We start from the raw sequence: 12,430 nt of genomic DNA, 5'->3' as shown, positions 1-12,430 counted from the left end.
CTTATATTCAAATATATATATTGTTGTTCCCCTCTTAATTCAATTTCTATTCTTATTTTTCCCATTGGTTCGTTTAAGCATACATAACATTTCTTTTCAACATTATGTATTATCCCTTTGATATTCTGAAAAATACTCATTTTTCCACCCTGCTTTCAATATTTCAAATATCCAACACTACTAATCAATCCAAATATTAACAGCATTAGCAATCCAAATATTAACAGTAACAAATACCAAGTTTACATTTCCCACTCCCCACAATTTCTAATCCTTAAAGTTTAAAATTCACAATACAGTTTAACACACTGTTAATAATACCATTAAATTCCCTAATCCTAAACTTCTACCCTTAACTTATTTTTAAATAGAGTAAATTCTATTTTTCTATTAGTATATATGCTACTGTCTTCCTTGTTTATATTTCTACTTTTCCATTTTGCTAATGTGTTTTATCGCTATCCATCATCTCTTGGTCTCTTTGAAGTTCCATCATCTGTTTGCTTCTCAATCACGCCCTCTCTCTCTCTCTTGACCCATGGACTTCAATTCCCAGAATTCCCAAGGTAGCATGTAGTTCACCCATCTTCAATTTGCCAAGACTGAAAAATGCTGATTTACAGAGAGGGACTTTTCCATTCCTCTTTTACTGGTTCTTATTTATTTATAAGCAATCATAATGTATAATCCTCACTTACACTTACACCAACCAGTTCGCTGCCCAGTTGCTGGGTGAGCATGGCCATGGTGGGCATGGCCTACAGAAGTTCCTGTTTCCGGCTTCCGGTGGGCCTCCAGAACCTGGGGGAGGCCATTATTGTCCTCCCAAGGGTGCAGAGGCTTCCCCGGGGCCTCTGGGAGGGCAAAAACAGCCTTCCCCAGCCTCTGGAGGCCTACTGGAAGCTGGAAATAGGCCCATTTTGCCATTTTTGTTTTTTCTGGGAAGGCCATTTTTCACCCTCCCGAGGGTCCAGAGGCTGCTGGGAGGGCAAAAACAGCCTAGCCTGGGCTCTGGAAGCCCTCCGGACGTTAGAAACAGGCCTGTTTCCGGATTTCCAGAAGGCCCGTTTTTCTCCCGCCCAGAGCCTCTGTGTGGACCCTGCACTTACCTCCATGGAAAATGGGCTGCATGGAGACTTCTGGCAGGGGAGGGGAGGGGCAGGAGAGACGGGGCCAGCCGGTCAGTTGAAATGCCAGTTCGGCGAACCAGCTGTAACTTTAACATTAGGTTATCCCGAACTGGTCTGAACCGATAGAATCCCACCCCTGCTTCTACCCCATCCCAGAGCAACCACCATTCCCTCACTAACCTGCTTTCCAGCCCCATTTTCCTGTGTGCAGGGCAACAAAAGAATTATCATTTATACCATTGTAAGCAATCAAACATGTTCTCTTACTGCTCATAAAAGAATCCACACCGGGGAGAAACCATATAAATGCATGGAGGTTTGCTGCGCTCAAAGGGCTGCCTCAGTGGCGGGGGTGGGGGGAACATGGTGAAGCAATGGGGAGGGAGAGAAAAGGGGGAGAAGAGAGAGGAAGTGGAAGAGAGAGAGAGAAAGAGGGAAAGATTGAGAAAGAGAAAGAGAAAGACGGAGAGAAAGAAAGAAAAGAAAGAAAAAGGGAGAGCGGGAGAGAAAGAAAGAAAAGGGATAGACAAAGAAAGAGGCAGGGATGGAAGGAAGGAAGGAAAGCACAAAGAAAGAAAAAGAAAGAAAGGGATGGAGGAAAAAGTGAATGAGATATATGAATTCATGGATGAAGAAGTAGATACGGGGAGGGAGGGAGGGAGGGAGAGAGAAAAAAAGGAGAGGGAGGAAGGACACAAACCCTGGCTTCAGAAGACTCTTTGAAACAGCACAGCAATCTAGGGCTAAAAGGGATCTCGGAGGTCATCTAGTCCAACCCCCTGCTCCAGCAGGAGATCCTTATAGAATCAGAATAGCAGGGTTAGAAAAGTGTGAGTATGTGTGTGTGCACGTGCGTGTGGGTGGGTGGGTGAAAACTCCAAAAACAGGTCAAGTAGCTCTGGGGAAGTCAGTCGTAAATGAGAACACTTGCTAAACAACTGGCTATTAAATGAGGACCACTTGTATTTGGTTTGCCAATCACACAGCCACCTGGTCACACCCAACCATCATACGACCACCTAGCCATGACCACCTAGCCACGCCCACCAACTAAGCCACACCCACAGAACCGGTTGTAAAAAAGAATTGAATCCCACCCGAGTTAGGTTCACTTTAACACAGTTAGGTTAACTAAAGGTTAGTTTCACTTTAACACAGTTAACACTATATACATTCAATACATAGCAAACACATTCGTTGAGGGCAATGGGGCAGTCATTGTTTATGTACAGGTTTCATAAAAAGAAATTCCTTTTCCTTCACCTCAATTATCCTTTCAATCCTTGTAATTAAAAAATAAAATTCCTGTGTGCCCAGCCAGTGAAGAAGAAAAAGCTCCATTATTAATGAATCTCAATCTCACAAGATTACATCTACATCTATGTGGTAAGAAGCATGCAGTGGGGTACCCCAAGATTCTGCCTTAGATACTGTACTGCTCAAAATCTTAGTTAACCATTTAGATCAGGGGTCACCAACCTTTTGGACCTCCGGGACCACTAAACTCATAACTTTAAATCCCATGGACCACTAATATGAATTTTGACTGACGGTGGCTTGCTGACGTTGGTGGGAAAATTGGTCCCATATTCCAGAGCTGCAGTAGTCACAGGACTGGCCCTTTGGTCATCCCGGAGCAGCTGCTCCTCCACCCAGGTGTACCTGCCTGCCATGGACTGGAGGAGCTGCTCCAGGATGACCAAAGGGCCAGTCCTGTGACTACTGCAGCTCTGGAATATGGGACCAACTTTCCTACCAATATCAGCAAGCCACCCCCAAGGCTAATTTCCCTCCCCCGCCGTTGGTCTTGCCTTCCAGTTCCAGCTCGCGTAGCTCTACTCAAGGTAAGGTCTGTGCTCGGCTGAAGGATGGGAGCTAGTGGGTGGGCAGCCTTGTGTTCCCGCGCAGCCTGGATTAATTACTTGCGGGAGGGAGTGCTTTGGGGCAGGACATTTCGTGCAGACCACCAAAATTTTCTCATGGACCTCCAGTGGCCCCTGGCCCACCGGTTAGGGACCACTGATTTAGATGAGGAAGGGAACTCATCAGGTTTTGGGATGACACCAAGCTAGAGGGAACAGCCAGCACTTTAGAAAACGGCTCGTAGTCTAGAAGGATCTTGACAGGCTTGAACATACATAGCCAAAAAGGCGTTAAGAGTTGTTAACCTAATCTTATGTAGCTTTTTCTCTAATAATATTACACTAATAACTAGAGCATACAAAACATTTGCTAGACCAATACTCGAATACAGCTCATCAGTCTGGAATCCACATTACATATCTGATATTAACACATTTGAGAAAATCCAGAAATATTTCACAAGAGGCGTTCTCCACTCCTCTATTCGTTGCAGAATATCTTATGCCACCAGACTTGAAACTCTAGACCTAGAAAACCTAGAACTACCCCGCCTTCAGTCCGATATAAAATCATACATTGCAATGTCCTACCTGTCAATAATACTTCAGCTTCAACCATAACAATACAAAAGCACACAAGAGATACAAACTCGAGGTTAATTGCACCTAACTTGATTGCAGGAAATACGACTTCAGCAGCAGAGTGGTCAATGTCTGGAATACTCTACCTGACTCTGTGGTTTTTTCCCCAAACCTCAAAAACTTTAACCTTAGACTGTCTACTATTGACCTCACCCCTTTCCTAAGAGGTCTGTAGGGGGCGTGCATAAGTGCACCAACGTGCCTACCGTCCCTGTCCTTTTGTTTCTTTTATTTTTCTTATATGTACTCATTTCATGTATTCATAACTATGTATATACTTATACCTATTATTTGACAAATCAAATAAATAAAAATACAATAAATAAAAACTCCCACTGCTGGAGGCAAAAAATTGGAAAGAGACAGCTGAAAGAGGTGCCTGACCTGTAGCTACAGGAATGGTACTATGAATAGAAAGGTGTTTGGAGATCCACAAGATTCACAGGACCCATTTGGAGTTGCACTATAAGACAGAATCAAAATGAAAATCCAATATTTAGCAAGTGAGGAAATTTCAAAAGTCCCTTCTGGTGTCCAGCCTGGGAGCTGTGGGGAGATCTGTGCAAGAACTGGGCAGAAGATCCTGGAGGAGAAAACCACCCTTTCAGAAGTTCAGCTCTGGAACTATGAGGCAAGTTATATAACTTCCTGTCTAAATACGGATTCATTGTTGTCTTGAATGAGACCAATCACTGTTGTGTCATCAGCAAACTGTAGTATTTTAACAGATGGATTGTTTGAGATGCAGTCATTGCTATATAGGGAGAAGTGGAGAAAGCACACAGCCTTGGGGGTTGCGGGCTGTTCTGATTGTACAGGTATCGGATGTGATTCTGCCTCGCTTCACCTGCTGCTTCCTGTCTGTTAGGAAGCTTATGATCCACTTACAAGTGTGTTCAGGTACTGCTAGTTGGTTTAATTTACTTAGGAGAGTGTCTGGAATGATGGTATTGAATGCTGAACTGAAGTCTCCAAAGAGAACCCTTGCATAGCAATTTGGAGATTCAAGGTGTAGGATGTAATGCAGAGCCACATTAACAGCATCATCTGTCGATCTATTTGCTCAGTATGCAAACTGCATGAGATCTAACAGCGGATCAGTGATGGTTTTCAGGTGAGACAGCACAAGCCTTTCAAAGATTTTCATAACTACAGATGTTAGAGCAACTGGTCTGTAGTCATTCAGTTCCTTGATGGAGGGCTTCTTTGGCACTGGGATAATAGTAGAGTGTTTGAAGCAGGAAGGAACATAGCACATCTCTAGTGATCTATTGAAGGTTCAGGTGAAGATGGGGGCCAATTGGTCAGCACAGACTTTTAAGCAAGAAGGAGTTATCTTATCTGGTCTAAATCTAACAGGGTGTTTGAATTCTTAACCCTTGCCTACCAGAGTTCTTTGGCATTCATTATACGTGGAGTTACTTCTAATTCTTGTAGAACATTGCTCTATTTTTTGTGATAGTCGTTCCTTTCCTAATTTCCAACCTCACAGATTCACTTCCGGGGCTTTGGAGGGGTGTTCACAGAAGAAGAATCCACTTTTTAACGAGTATTAACCATTCATTCATTCTTCTTTCCTGCCTACTTTTTCAAGTCCTTCACAATGGAGACCAGAGATCCTGAGGGAAGGAAGCATGCTTCATGTTCATCTCCAGAAATGTTTTTCAGGGGGATCTCACAGGATGATCCATATCAAGACACAACCAGAGGTAATACAAGGCTCTCCCATTCTGCAGACAGATCTCAGCTGTCTCATCTTCTGTAGGTCTTCTCTTCTATAGAACACCACCTCCTACATTATGAATTATGCAGTTTAAATTATTCCGTTTAAATGTCTCCTTCACAGGGAAGAGTAGAAGGAAGTTCACCATTCCTGATGGTGGAACTGAAACAGTGGTTGAAACTCCAATTCAAGTAAGAGGAAATTAATTTATTATATTTGGATGCTCCCTTTCCTTCAGAAAGTTAAGCTGATGTACATAGACAGTCTCCTTCCATTTTTCCTTCTTGTTTGGGTTGGCTTATTTTTGTGTTCCTGAACAAGATTAAAAGTTGAAGTAGGTTCTTTTTAGGAAATCTTTTTTAAAGACCATGACTTTAAATAACTGCTAATTGTTTCCAATTATTATTATAATTGTACTTATGCTAATTACTCACTTTTCAAATAATCCTTCAGGGTGTCTATTTTTTTGTAGCTCTTTGACTTAGATTTGTGCAAGGATGCTGAAAGCTGTCTAAATATTAACACTGACAATTACCATTTTTTTAAAAAAAGCTTTTTAATCAAGGCACTTTTAGCTTGCAAATAAATTCTAACACCTTGATTTATGCCTGAATTTGGATGCCAAACAGTCCAGTTTTGCAAAAGCCAAAAAAATCTCCTCGGGAAATTTCTTCTGCTTTGCTAACTATCATTCATTCAGTGTCTCAGACTACAAGCCGCTTCCTTACAATGTGTGGAGGACCAGAAACAAATTCTTGGCTGAGCTCTGCCAGCACTTTCATGAAGGTGTTGAGGAGAGACAGGGTTGCTGTTCCTTGGACACCATGAGACATTTACTAAAATGCTGCAAAAAATCCTCCCCCCCCAAACATAGAAACGTTTCCTTCCACAAATGCAGGAAGGCTTGGAGTCACTGATAGGTGGAGTTTTGGAACCCCAAAATACCAATTGATTCCAGACATCTTTAATGGTTGCTGGAGGGTGATTGGGTGGGTGAATAGATGGATGATGGTAACTCAATCGAACCAAAAGGAAACTGCTGTTGACTTCACTGAATGGCACTGAAAGTCCTGCAAAATCAGTAAAATTGATAAAACCTTTCCAAACTATTGCTTCAGTTACAGGCTTTTGGCTCTGCCTGTTTCCTCATGTAAACCTTGGAATCATAGCAAGCATAGCCATTTACCGTAGTTACATAAAGTTGCCTTGGGAATTTATAAACAATAGAACCGGGTTTTTTTTTCACAATTCCTCCTGGACCTTTTGTGTACTCTCTTTCCCTGTCAGGAGGGCCTTGTCTCCTTCAAGGAGGTGGCTGTGTATTTCTCCAAGGAGGAATGGTCTCAGCTGGATCCTGACCAGAAAGCTCTGCATTGGGAAGTCATGCTAGAAAATTACAGCAGTGTGGCCTCTCTTGGTAAGGGTCTTTCTTATTCTCCAGTCAGAGACTTCAAGAAGCCATTTTGTAGTTGGATACCACTGGCTGTTTCTTATTTTAGAAAATCTCAAATAGATGTTATCTCTGGAGAGGAAGCAGGTAGAAATATGCCGTTCTCCTGCTCCTAAGAAGGAAATAAATAAATAAAGAGCTAATCTGAAGAAAGGTATTCGGAAGGCCAAGACTGATTATAAGAGGAAGATTGAGGATAACAATGAGGCAGATGTGGTGAGGGATTCAACAAATTACAAACCATCAACCGACCAATGTCATCCCTGCTGAGGGGGATGCTTCATTGGCAGAGGAACTGAATCATTTCTTTGCTCGCTTTGAAGTGGAGACATCAGAGACAGATAAAATACAACCACCAGCCAATTGTAGCCCCTACCTCATTGTGGAAGAACAGGAGGTGAGGAGCATTCTGAGGGCTGTGGACCCTAGTAAGGCTGCTGGTCCTGATGGTACCTCTGGCCTAGTGCTTAAAGACTGTGATGATCAGTTGGTTGGAGTCTTTACCAAGATCTTCAATCAGTCTTTATCCCAGTTCACTGTTCCATCTTGTTTGAAGGCTTCCACCATTGTTCCGTTGCCAAAGACGTTCTCTATCAATAACCTCAATGATTACAGGCCAGTGGCACTCACTCCTATCATCATGAAGTGCTTTGAGAAATTGGTCTGCCAGCACATCATAAACACCAGTTTGCATACAGAAAAAATAGATCTACAGAGGACACTATAGCCATCACTCTTCACACTGCTCTGACTCATCTAGAACAGTGGTGGGGCTATGTGAGGATGCTTTTTGTGGATTTTAGTTCTGCATTTAACACAATTCTTCCACATAGATTAGTGTCTAAACATCCAGACTTTGGACTTTCTAATTCAATCTGCCTTTGGATTATGAATTTCCTGTCTAGCTGCTTACAGAGGGTCAGATAAGGTAATAACACCTCTTCAGCCCTTATTCTTAACACTGGTAGACCACAGGGTTGTGTGTTGAGTCCCTTACTCTATACTCTTTATGTGCATGACTGCATTCCCACTCACACTAGTAATACTATTGCTAAATTTGCAGTTGTGGGACTTATCTCTGGGGAGGGATGAATCTGCCTACCAAGATGAGGTGGACCGGTTACTTTTGTGGTGTGGAGACAATAACTTGGTCCTCAACACCAATAAGACCAAGGAGCTTTTAGTGAATTATAGAAGGAACAGATCAGACATCCAGCCCTTGTTTATCAATGGAGACCAAGTGGAGCAAGTGGCCAGTTTTAAGTTTCTGGGTGTTACCCTAAAAGAGGACCAGACCTGGAGTGCTCACATTGCAGCCCTGGTCAAAAGGGCCCAGCAGAGATTATGCTACCTGAGACTTCTCAGAAAACAACAACTGAATGAAAAACTGCTTCTACCGCTGCACCATAGAGAGCATTTTAATATACTGCACCTCTGTATGGTTTGCCAATTGCACAGGGGCAGATAGGAAAGCACTCCAGAGGGTTAACATCATTGCCCAGAAGATCATTGGTTGCCCTCTCCCCTCTTTGGAAGAGCTTTATAGCTCCCGCTGCCTTAAGAAAGTTCAAAACATTCTCAAAGATCCATCTCATCCTGGGAACCCTTTTTTTGAACTATTACCATCTGGCAGACAGTACAGAATAATAAAAACAAGGACAAATAGGCTGAAAAACAGCTTCTATCCCAGGGCAGTAGCTCTTTTGAATTCTGCTGTATAGTGCAGTATTGATGCGGTGTTGGGGTTTTTTGGTTCAATGTGTGGAGGATGAAGGATGTGTGTTTGTGTTTATTTTCATGGTTATGATGTGCATTGAAGATGGTGTTTGATTTCATTGTACAAGGTGCAATGACAATAAAGTAAACTAAATTAAACTAAATTAAAACTGTGCCATTCCCTTTAGATGCATCATGTGTCATTTCGCATGGGATGTATTTTCTATTGCTGTTTAAATATGTCAGTGACAAAGTAATTCCTTGGCTTGATGTAATGCTAAACTTCATCACAGGTTTCAGCCTTTTTAGCTCAGATAATTCCATATCAATGCTGTGAAGCCATGATGGCACAGTAGTTGGAATGCAGTACTGCAGGCTACTTCAGTTGCCTGCTGGCTACCTGCACTTTGGCAAGTCAAGTCTCACCGGCTCAAGGTTGACTCAGCCTTCCCTCTTTCTGAGGTTGGTAAAATGAGGACCCAGATTGTTGGAGGCAATAGACTGACTCTGTAAACAACTTAAAGAGGGCTGTAAAGCACTGTGAAGCAGTATATAAGTCAAAATGCTATGACAACCTGGCGTTCACATATGAGGATTAACTACTTCTGTTTGATCTCTCCTGCACCTTGGAATTAGGGATGAAATTTCCATTGCAAACATGCAACTTAAGATCTAGAGTGGACACAATAGCTGTACGAAGAAATGTAACCCGGGATTACGCTACTTTCAAAAAAGATGTTTTATTTGTTTTTTTTTCCTCTTTGTGAAAACTCAAATAAAATTTACAAAAAAAAAAAAAAAGAATTCGCCAGATGAGTCCCTCAGAAAAAGAACAGAACACATGCGATTCACCATTCGGCCACTGTAGGGCGAACGCCAGAGGTGAATTACCATAGGAGAATAGGAGGGAAGTGACATTACTGCGTCCGTCTAGGACCCAGCACTCTATCCCCTTTGCACCCTTTGAGCACCGCAAGAGGTTTAAACGGGTGCTGGAAGAGGTGCTCAGGGCGAGCCGCGTTGCCCCGGGAACAGATTCCCAGAGAGGAGGAAGGGTCCTGGGGGAATCCTTCACCCCGTCATAGCCTGGAGAGAGCTCCGAGGTGGGAGATGGGGAGAGCTTGGAGGGCAAATCTGGAGCAGGAAAGAAGAACATGGTTGCAAGGGAGGAACTGCAGGAGATTGTGCCCGCCTTCTCCTTCTGTGCTGGAGGACACTAAAAGAGGGTTGCATCCTCAGCAGTTCAATTTCTCATAGGAGGGTGAGTGAACCAGGACCTCATCAACCCCGGTGTCTCATGTGAACAGTTGCTTAGCCTGTTTGTGATTTGGGAATCTGCCTGTGTGTAATTCTGTGATTTAGCTCTTAAAAAGGAAACCCTGAAGAAAGGGAACATCCAAAGCAGGTCACTTTTGGGCATTTCATTTTTTTTTAAACTGAGCTTTTATGTTTTGTTCACCTGTTGGAGTTTGTGTAAACCCCCTTGTAGGTAAATGCAGATTTAGGTTTCTGAGAAAAAAGCAACTGAAAATGATCCAAAATCCAAACATTTATTCAGTGTTCCGAGTCCATGATGGAGACCAATCCCAAAGTTTGTACCAAACACACATTCATGCACAGGGATTAAGTGCTCAATGTCACTGTAATGGAGCTCAGAAAAACATACCTTTCCATTAGAATGATGTTATAATTGGGGATTAAATCCACCACTTTCTAATTAATCTTAGATACAGAAATTGGAAGCTATTTGTAACTCCTCTGCTGGAGGCAAAAAAATTGAACAGACGGCTGAGAGAGGTGCTTTACCTGTAGCTACAGGAATGGTACTATGAATAGAAAGGTGGTTGGAGATCCACAAGATTCCCTGGATCCATTTGGAGTTGCACTACAGGACAGAAAAAAAATGAAAAGCCAATCTTTAGCAAGTGAGGAAATTGGAAAAGGCCCTTCTGGTGTCCTGCCTGGGAGCTGTGGGGAGATCTGGGCAAGAACTGGGCAGAAGATCCCGGAGGAGAAATCCACCCTTTCAGAAGTTCAGCCCTCGAAATTCAGGAGCTTCCAATATAAGGAGGATGAAGGTCCCCGAGGACTTTGCAGCCGACTCCATTCCTTTTGTAGTCGATGGTTGAGACCAGAAAAGCACACAAAAGCGCAGATGCTGGACCTGGTTGTTCTGGAACAGTTCCTGGCGCTTCTGCCCCTGCAGATGCAGAGCTGGGTGCGGGAGTGTGGAGCAGAGACCAGCTCCCAGGCGGTGGCCCTGGTGGAAGGCTTCCTCCTGAGCCAGGCGGAGGAGAAGAAGGAGCAGGTTGAGTTGCAGGTGAGAGACCTTCATTTGGGAGCTCAGGACTGGTTAAATATAACAAACAGTATTTTTGAACTCTTAAACTTTGCGTACCAGAGTTTCTTACCATTCATTATATGTGGAAATAATTCTGGTAGGAGATTGTTCTTTTATTTGTGATAGACCGTCATTTCCTTCTTTCCAACCCCACTAATGGGTTTCTGGGTCTTCCGAATGGTGTTCACAAAAGAAGAATCCACTTCTTGATATGTATTGTCCATTTATTCTTCTTTTTTTCCTGCCTACTTTTTCAAGTCCTTCATGGTGGAGATCAGAGATCCTGAGGGAAGGAGGCATCCATCAAGTTCATCTCAGGAAATGTTTTTCAGGTGGATCTCTCCAGATGATCCAAATCAAGACACAACCAGAGGTAATACAAGGCTCTCTCATTCCCCAGAGAGGTCTCAGCTGTCTCATTTCAATACATCTTCTCTTCTGTAGAACATCACCTCCTGCATTATGAATTATGCAGTGTAAATTCTGTCTCCCTCACAGGGGAGAATAGTAGGAAGTTGGCCCTTCCTGAATGTGGAGCTGAAACAGTGGTTGAAACTCCAATTCAGGTAAGAAGAGGAAATTTGCCAATTATTATTATTACAATAACTGTAATTATGTAATTATTCTAACTATTATTCTAATCCTTCATGATGCAAATTCTTTTTGTAATTCTTTGAGTTGTATTTGTGTAAGGATGCTCAAAAATAATTGAATATTTACACTGGCAAATTAACATTTTAAAAAAAAGCTTTGATTACAGTCGCTGGTAAGAAAATTAGTGGAGCAGATTAAAATAAAACCCTATTAAAAGCCAATGCGAGTTCATAGAAATTCTGAAAAAGCACATAATGAAAGCACTTTTGGCTTGCAAAGTAAATGCTTTGATTTGTGCCTGAATTTGGTTCAATTTCTCTTAGGAGGGTGAGTGAACCAGGACCTCATCAACCCCGGTGTCTCACGTGAACAGTTGATTAGCCTCTTTCTGCTTTGGATATGTTCTAGATATCTGCCTGTGTGTAATCGTGTGATTTGACTCTTAAAAAGGAAACCTTGAAGAAAGGGAACATCCAAAGCAGGTCACTTTGGGGCATTTCTTTCTTTTAAGTGAGCTTTTATGTTTTGTTCACCTGTTAGAGTTTACCTAAACCCCCCCTTGCAGATAAATGCAGATTTAGGTTTCTGAGAAAAAGAGAAACTAAAAATGATCCAAAATATATTAGTTCAGTGTTCTGAATCCATGATGGACACCAATCTAAACATTTGTACCAAACATACCTTCATGCACAGGGATTAAGTGGTCAATGTCACCCTAATGGAGCTCAGAAAAACATACCTTTCCATTAGAATGATATGTTTTAATTGGGGATTAAATCCACCACTTTCTAATTAATCTCAGATACAGAAATTGGAAGCCATTTGTAACTTCCTCTGCTGGAGGCAAAAAATTGGATAGAGACAGCTACAGGAATGGTATTATGAATAGAAAGGTGTTTGGAGATCCAGAAGATGCCCTGGACCCATTTGGAGTTGCACTACAGGACAGAAAAAAAATGAAAAGCCAATCTT

At 42.4% G+C, this 12,430-nt stretch overlaps 1 pseudogene across 1 annotated transcript in view; it reads left to right on the top strand.

Annotated features, from left to right (window-relative positions):
• The window catches only part of LOC113453809 (zinc finger protein with KRAB and SCAN domains 7-like), a 50,522-nt pseudogene that overhangs the window by 33,972 nt on the left and 4,120 nt on the right, over positions 1–12,430 (top strand). The window contains exon 3 of the transcript XR_015740527.1: positions 11,363–11,431. The product of XR_015740527.1 is annotated as a zinc finger protein with KRAB and SCAN domains 7-like (transcript). The remainder of the gene's footprint in view (positions 1–11,362; positions 11,432–12,430) is intronic.

The sequence above is a fragment of the Pseudonaja textilis genome, unplaced genomic scaffold (genome assembly GCF_049901715.1).
Source record: "Pseudonaja textilis isolate UNSWEBS1 unplaced genomic scaffold, rPseTex1.2 PTEXCTG44, whole genome shotgun sequence".
Taxonomy (NCBI): domain Eukaryota; kingdom Metazoa; phylum Chordata; class Lepidosauria; order Squamata; family Elapidae; genus Pseudonaja; species Pseudonaja textilis.
The sequence above is the reverse complement of the archived record's forward strand: the minus strand, read 5'-3'. Positions and strand labels throughout refer to the sequence as shown.